Consider the following 7,814-nt stretch of genomic DNA (forward strand, 5'->3'; position numbering starts at 1 on the left):
CACACTTCCCACATCCTCGGCCCAAGCTTCTCATCCTCCAGAATACACACAACCTGCATCAGGTGGGGCGGGAGAAGTGGCTGGGGATATGGGAGAACCACACAGGCCTGCTTAACAGGGGTATACAAGAAGTAGGGACAAGAAGAGGGTTCTATTTTGTTCTATGGGAATCAGTGGCGTAGCGTGGGTTGTCAGCACCCGGGGCAAGGCAAGTAATTTGCTCCCCCTAACCTGTGGATTTTAGCACTGATTTTAGCACTGCGAGTGCAAGCGCCCCCCCCGATGTTGCGCCCGGTGTGGCCGGCCCCCCCTGCACCCCCCACGCTACGCCACTGATGGGAATTCACACTACATGGGTGCCCATGCTGCAAGTGGCCCGACCCACCTGTGCCTTACTGACCGGATCCCTTTTTTAAATGCCAATGCATTATGATCTTATTATTGCAAGCGCAAACCACCTCCAGAGCTTCTCGTGGAATGGAAAAGCATAGGGGCCGAGCATCATCATCATCATCATAATTTATTATTTATACCCCGCCCATCTGGCTGAATTTCCCCAGCCACTCTGGGCGGCTTAAGTGTTAAAAACAACACAGCATTAATTATTAAAAATATTTTTTTAAAACCCCACCATTAAAAACAACAGCCACCAACAACAGCTGATGAGGCCACTAAGAGTAAATCAAAGTTTGTTTACTAAACAGGAGCGCCGCATTGAAACGCAACGGGGCCGATTTCAAAGCTACCGGGGGGGGGGGGGGCAGCAGCCGTGGGAAAGGACCAACTTGGAGGACCGTGAAGCCTTTCGTCAAAAGGAGGTTTTAAAGAGAAGAAGCTGCGGGGACAAACAAGGCAGCCGCCCCCCCCCCCCATCCCCGCGCTGGGCGCCCCTCGCCTCCTTCTCCTCAGAGGGGTCGCCGCGACCTCCGCCCGCCAGCCAGGCTCTGGTTCTTCCCCTCACCTCCTTTTCGCTCCTCCTCAGCGCCCGGGCCCCTTCAGCTACACCCCGCCCTCAGCGCAGGTCGGCGGAGGCTCTTCTCGGGCGGGCCACGGAGCGAGGCAGGTGAGCCGCGGCGGGCCGGCTCCGGACAGCGCAGCCGCCGAACGCCGCTCGGAGGAGGAGGGGGGAGACCTCGGGCCCCGCCCACAGCTCAGGCGGCGGCGGCGAAGGAACCTGTCCGCATCCCGGAGACGTCACCGCGCTCTCCGTCCCCACCCCGCGCGCGCGCACGACCGCCGCCGCGCTCTCTCTGCCCGGTCTCTGCGCCCTCAGTTCTCCTGCGCGCTCGCGACCGCGTCGCCCTCAGGGCGCGCAGCTGTGGCCGCCACTCCCTGGGAGCCGAAAGCTGAGTGGGCACCCAGGTTGTCCTTCGGTTATAAGTAATAATAACTATAATTATTATTATTATTTATACCCCGCCCATCTGGCTGGGTTTCCCCAGCCACTCTGGGCAGCTTCCAACAAAATATTAAAATAATCAAAATAATTAAAATTAAAATCTGTTAAAACTTTAAGAGCTTCCCTAAACAGGGCTGCCTTGAGATGTCTTCTAAAAGTCTGGTAGTTGTTTTTGACATCTGGTGGGAGGGCATTATTTGTGAACGAATAATGTAAATAAAAAATAAGGATTTGGGTTCATATGTGGTGGGGGTGTAAATACCTAGTTTTTTATAGACAAGCATGGGAATGATTGTGGAATATGGACAGGGTGGATAAAAATCAATGATTAAAAAAATGATTTTTTAAAAAATTAAATTGGATTTTAAAAATAAAATGCTTTTGGAGGAAAAATCTTTCTAAAGATAGTTTTCTATTTAAGTTACATTATAGCCCAAAGGCTATTCATCAGGAAATAAGGATTTGTTTTAAGTTTTGCATGTCTGCTAAAACTCAAAGTTTCTTTTTTAATTGCTTAACCACATCAGTTAACAAACATGGATGCATATGCTAGAATGTTATTGTTTTAGTTAAATAAATAGTTATTAAGTAAATGGTTATTTTTCTCCTTCCAATAAAGTACAGCAGAAAAGTTGTCCAAATATAAACAGTTAACGTATAAACCTCACAGTAATTTCAAAATTATCTGTCTATGTATTTCTAATAGTATAACCAAATCAGTAATTTTTGATATAAGTGTAAAAACTACTCTGAAAATTTATTATTCATCTGGTTAACATTAAGATTATACCAGCAAGAATGAGTCTTTCTGTAAAAAAAATAAAAATGATTTAAATCAAGTATTACTGACTAGTGATTTAAATCGATTTGATTTAAATAAAACCCACCCTGAATATGGATATAAAATTTACAGCATGCTATGGTCTAAGAGAAAATTATATGAAAATGATATATCAGTGGTTTCTAACACCAAGTAAATTGGCAAAAATGTATACAGTGGTGCCTCGCAAGACGAAATTAATTCGTTCCGCAAGTCTCTTCGTCTTGCGGTTTTTTCGTCTTGCGATGCACGGTTTCCCATAGGAATGCATTGAAAATCAATTAATGCGTTCCTAGGGAAACCGCCTTCAGACCAGGTCCGGGGACAGTCTGTCCCCGGACCTCTTCTGAAGGCTGGGGGGGGGGCAAGGGCTTTTCTTCCCACCCCCAGCATTTTAAAAAACCCTGGGACAGCGGAGGACTTCTCTGCTGTCCGGGCGATCTTAAAATGCTGGCGGGCGGCATTTTAAAATCGCCCCGACAGCGGAGGACTTCTCCGCTGTCCGGGGCGATTTAAAAGCCCCTGGGAAGGCAGGCAGGGGGGACAAAGACTTTCGCCCCCTGCCCGCCTTCAGAAGGTGTTCCCGCCCCCCGCCCCGCTTCGGAACAGCGTTCCGAAGTGGGGCGGCTGGGGCAGGTCTTCCCGCCCCCCCGCCCCGCTTCGGAACAGCGTTCCGAAGTGGGGCGGCTGGGGCAGGTGATCCCGCGCCCCCTCCCCGCTTCGGAACAGCGTTCCGAAGTGGGGCGGCTGGGGCAGGTGATCCCGCCCCCCCTCCCCGCTTCGGAACAGCGTTCCGAAGTGGGGCGGCTGGGGCAGGTGATCCCGCCCCCCCTCCCCGCTTCGGAACAGCGTTCCGAAGTGGGGCGGCTGGGGCAGGTGATCCCGCCCCCCCTCCCCGCTTCGGAACAGCGTTCCGAAGTGGGGCGGCTGGGGCAGGTCTTCCCGCCCCCCCTCCCCGCTTCGGAACAGCGTTCCGAAGTGGGGCGGCTGGGGCAGGTGTCCCCGCCCCCCCTCCCCGCTTCGGAACAGCGTTCCGAAGTGGGGCGGCTGGGGCAGGTGATCCCGCCCCCCCTCCCCGCTTCGGAACAGCGTTCCGAAGTGGGGCGGCTGGGGCAGGTGATCCCGCCCCCCCTCCCCGCTTCGGAACAGCGTTCCGAAGTGGGGCGGCTGGGGCAGGTGATCCCGCCCCCCCTCCCCGCTTCGGAACAGCGTTCCGAAGTGGGGCGGCTGGGGCAGGTGATCCCGCCCCCCCTCCCCGCTTCGGAACAGCGTTCCGAAGTGGGGCGGCTGGGGCAGGTCTTCCCGCCCCCCCTCCCCGCTTCGGAACAGCGTTCCGAAGTGGGGCGGCTGGGGCAGGTGTCCCCGCCCCCCCTCCCCGCTTCGGAACAGCGTTCCGAAGTGGGGCGGCTGGGGCAGGTGATCCCGCCCCCCCTCCCCGCTTCGGAACAGCGTTCCGAAGTGGGGCGGCTGGGGCAGGTCTTCCCGCCCCCCCTCCCCGCTTCGGAACAGCGTTCCGAAGTGGGGCGGTTGGGGCAGGTGATCCCGCCCCCCCCCTTCGGAACAGCGTTTTAAAATGCTGGGGGTCGGGAGCGAAGCGCTGCCGACCCCAGCATTTTAAAATCTCCCCGTGTCCCGGGAAGGTTTTAAAATGCTGGGGGTCGGGAGCGAAGCGCTGCCGACCCCCAGCATTTTTAAATCTCCAAGGGACAGCAGAGAAGTCTCTGTCCCGAGGAGATTTTAAAATGCTGGGGGTCGGGAGGGAAGCGCTGCCGACCCCCAGCATTTTAAAATCTCCCCGTGTCCCGGGAAGGTTTTAAAATGCTGGGGGTCGGGAGCGAAGCGCTGCCGACCCCCAGCATTTTTAAATCTCCAAGGGACAGCAGAGAAGTCTCTGTCCCGAGGAGATTTTAAAATGCTGGGGGTCGGGAGGGAAGCGCCGCCGACCCCCAGCATTTTAAAATCTCCCCGTGTCCCGGGAAGGTTTTAAAATGCTGGGGGTCGGGAGTGAAGCGCTGCCGACCCCCAGCATTTTAAAATCTCCAAGGGACAGCAGAGAAGTCTCTGTCCCGAGGAGATTTTAAAATGCTGGGGGTCGGGAGGGAAGCGCTGCCGACCCCCAGCATTTTAAAATCTCCCCGTGTCCCGGGAAGGTTTTAAAATGCTGGGGGTCAGGAGGGAAGCGCTGCCGACCCCCAGCATTTTAAAATCTCCCCGTGTCCCGGGAAGGTTTTAAAATGCTGGGGGTCGGGAGGGAAGCGCTGCCGACCCCCAGCATTTTAAAATCTCCCCGTGTCCCGGGAAGGTTTTAAAATGCTGGGGGTCAGGAGGGAAGCGCTGCCGACCCCCAGCATTTTAAAATCTCCCCGTGTCCCGGGAAGGTTTTAAAATGCTGGGGGTCGGGAGGGAATATTTCTTGATAAACAAGAAGCCTCTCCAAAGTGCAACAGAAGTGTGCACTTTTAAGTCCTTTTACTTTTCAATTACGTTTTGTGTGTTCTAAATGAGGTTACCGTATGTATTTGTAGCTCTGTATCAAGTTTAACTTTGCCTTTTTACATGATCAAATGGGATATGCAGCAAAAATAAACAGAACTGCTACTGTAAGCATTTTAACTCAAACGTTTGATTTTACTGTCTCTTTGAATGGGCTGTAGTTGCTTTGTTTAAATCTACTGTATTAGTTTGTATGTTTTTATTATTATTTATGATTATTACATTTTCATTTCTTACTATGCCGTTAGCTGCCCTGGAAACATAAATTTATGTCTCAGGCGGGGGTATAAATTATGAAAATAAATAAATATGTTGCAGTGTGAAATGTTTCTTCTTCATCATCCAGGCTACTTTGTTCAATTTCCTCTCCAATGCGGTGTTCCAGGTATTGCTCCCGATGTAGTCACTGAGCATGCTCAGTTATCAGTGGGATGATTTGGCAATTTTCTCCTTGAGGGTTCTTAATATTTTATGTATTTTGGATGCACCACATACCTTGGGGTTCCCCCAAGACTGCCAATACTTCCCTCTTGCATATGTGTAGTACCAGGCAATGGAACTCATACCTGGACATCTGAATTAGAGGGAACAATACCAGATAAATATACTTTTTAAAGGCCAGTGGTCAGGGACCAGTGCTCAGGGATGATGGGAGTTGTAGCCCCAAAACATCTGGAGGGCCGAGTTTGCCTATGCCTGAGTTAGAGACACCACTGAAGCCTACCAAACCTTTGAAAATGCAGAGGTAAATTTAACTAAGGATGAGAACAACCATACTGTCTAAGTTCCTTTATTTTTTAATATTTCAATTATTTCCTTTTTTTTAACCTTTTATATACAGTGGTACCTCGGGTTAAGTACTTAATTCGTTCCGGAGGACCGTACTTAACCTGAAACTGTTCTTAACCTGAAGCACCACTTTAGCTAATGGAGCCTCCTGCTGCGCCGCCAGAGCACAATTTCTGTTCTCATCCTGAAGCAAAGTTCTTAACCTGAAGCACTTTTTCTGGGTTAGCAGAGTCTGTAACCTGAAGTGTATGTAACCTGAAGCATATGTAACCCGAGGTACCACTGTATTATTATGGGTATATGTCAACGTAAACATATATTTTGGTTGATGGGTGGTTTTTTAAATTGTATTAGTGTGTATTTTTTTTAACTAGTAGTTGATATGGCCACAATGGTTGAAAAAACAACAATAAACTAACACATCTGAGAACAACCATACCACAACGCTAGAGCATTAGCTTTGCATGCAGAAAGTTCCAGGTTCAATTCCCAGCACCACCTGGAAATGTCCCCTGCCCCAAACCCCAGAGAGCTCATGGAACCTCTGGTGCCCAGATGTTGGACTACAACTCTCACCATCCCCAGCCAGCTTAGCCAATGGTCAGAGAGGATCACCCTATCTGCATAACCTAGGAATTCTAAAATATAGACTCTTGCAAGATTGACTGTATTGCCTTCAGCTGTACTTGAGGGACGATTCCACAAAAAAATCGCTTATGTCCCTGTGGAGATGGCATTACCAAATCGGTGGCGCATACCCTTCTGACTTGCACTCTTTATAAAGACTTGAGGAATGAGGTTTTCACCCATTTTATTGTCCATTCCGGGACGCCCAACCACTACCACAGTGTCCTTTCTCTTGGCAGACCAAGATGAGCAGGTGACAGCAAAGGCTGCAAGGTTTTTAGCTGGGGCAATCAGAATAAGATCCACTATTTGACTATTGATTCAAAACCCTAAAATGTATTTTATATAAGTGACCTTTTATTTCTATTCTTTGTATATCATATTGTTTTATTGCTATGGCCGATGCCTGATGCAAATAAAAGATTAATTCAGTCAAACGGTCAGAGAGGATGGGAGTTGTAGTCTGGGGCCCATGGCGGTATTGACAATACCATGCTGGATGGCCTGATAAATTACAATAAAGTTTATTTCTATGCTCTTAAGGATATTAGAGTTTCTGAAGCGATATCAAAACCGACAGAAATGGACTGCAAGAACTCTATTAGCCCCAAAATGGAAGCAACAAGAAATACCAACAATCGAAGAATGGCAGGTGAAGATAACTGGTGAGGCTGACTGGGAAAATCTGAAACCATTGTGATCAAACTTTCAAAATAGATTGGAGTGAATTTGTACAACACTTGAAGGAAGGACAATTGTAAACAAATAACAACACTAGCAGGGTTGTTGTAAGAAGACTTGTAATAATGTTTATTACCGTTTTACATTTATTTAAAATATGTGATAAAATGAAGGAGGGAAATGTAAACTGGAAAAGGTACAAATGCTATGACGTAAAATTGGAATTATGAATATATATTGGGAAAAAATAAAAAAAATGTCCAGTAGCACCTTAAAGACCAACTAAGTTTGCTCTTGGTATGAGCTTTCGTGTGCATGCACACTGAAGAAATGTGCATGCACACAAAAGCTCATACTAAGAACAAACTTAGTTGGTCTCTAAGGTGCTACTGGACATTTTTATTTATTTATATATATATATATATTTCTACTGCGTCAGACCAACACGGCTGCCTACCTGAATCTGGAATTATGAAAACTATGAGGCAGGGATGGAGGGAAGTCGATAGCTCGTATGAGCAAATAACGAAAGCGTTTCATAAGGATGCATTTAATATTATAAAATGGAAAAGTTAATAAATATATTATTTAAAAAGAGAGAGAGCTGGAGCCTCGGCTGCACCGTCAGGAGGAGCGGGGTATCTCTGCCATCAGGTTTTACCTCACACCCAACCTTTCTCAGCTTCCTGCCCCCCGGCCATAGGACCGCACTTGATCCATCCGCCCTGGTCCACCCTCCATTAAGGTCGCCCCTGAGGGAACGCGGCCCTCGAGACACTCTCCCCCCCCAAAAAAAAGCCTCCCCGCCTGAGGAGCCAGGCGCCATTCCCGCGCACGACACTCACCTTCCAGAGCGCCAGGAACAAGCCCGGGGCGATCCCTGAGGGGAGCCCGCCCTGCATTGCCCTCGGTCGGGGTGCGAAAAGGACGGGAAAGCGCGGGACGCCCCGAGCCCCTTCGCGCGACACGCGCAGCCCCGCTTTCCTCCAGCCGAAGGAAGCGACC

At 49.6% G+C, this 7,814-nt stretch overlaps 1 protein-coding gene across 4 annotated transcripts in view; it reads right to left on the bottom strand.

Moving 5' to 3' along the window:
- AGTPBP1 (ATP/GTP binding carboxypeptidase 1) overlaps positions 1 to 7,797 on the bottom strand; it is a 60,098-nt gene extending 52,301 nt beyond the window's left edge. For 2 of the 4 annotated variants that reach the window (XM_028748891.2, XM_028748888.2), the window contains exon 1: positions 7,655 to 7,796. The gene's annotated coding sequence lies outside the window, so the exon portion shown is untranslated. Of the gene's footprint in view, positions 1 to 961; positions 1,104 to 7,654 lie in introns of those variants that run through there. The other 2 variants (XR_013394605.1, XM_028748889.2) reach the window with 2 other exon arrangements.
- Between the last annotated feature and the right edge of the window lie 17 nt (positions 7,798 to 7,814).

The sequence above is a fragment of the Podarcis muralis genome, chromosome 11 (genome assembly GCF_964188315.1).
Source record: "Podarcis muralis chromosome 11, rPodMur119.hap1.1, whole genome shotgun sequence".
In the NCBI taxonomy this organism is placed as follows: domain Eukaryota; kingdom Metazoa; phylum Chordata; class Lepidosauria; order Squamata; family Lacertidae; genus Podarcis; species Podarcis muralis.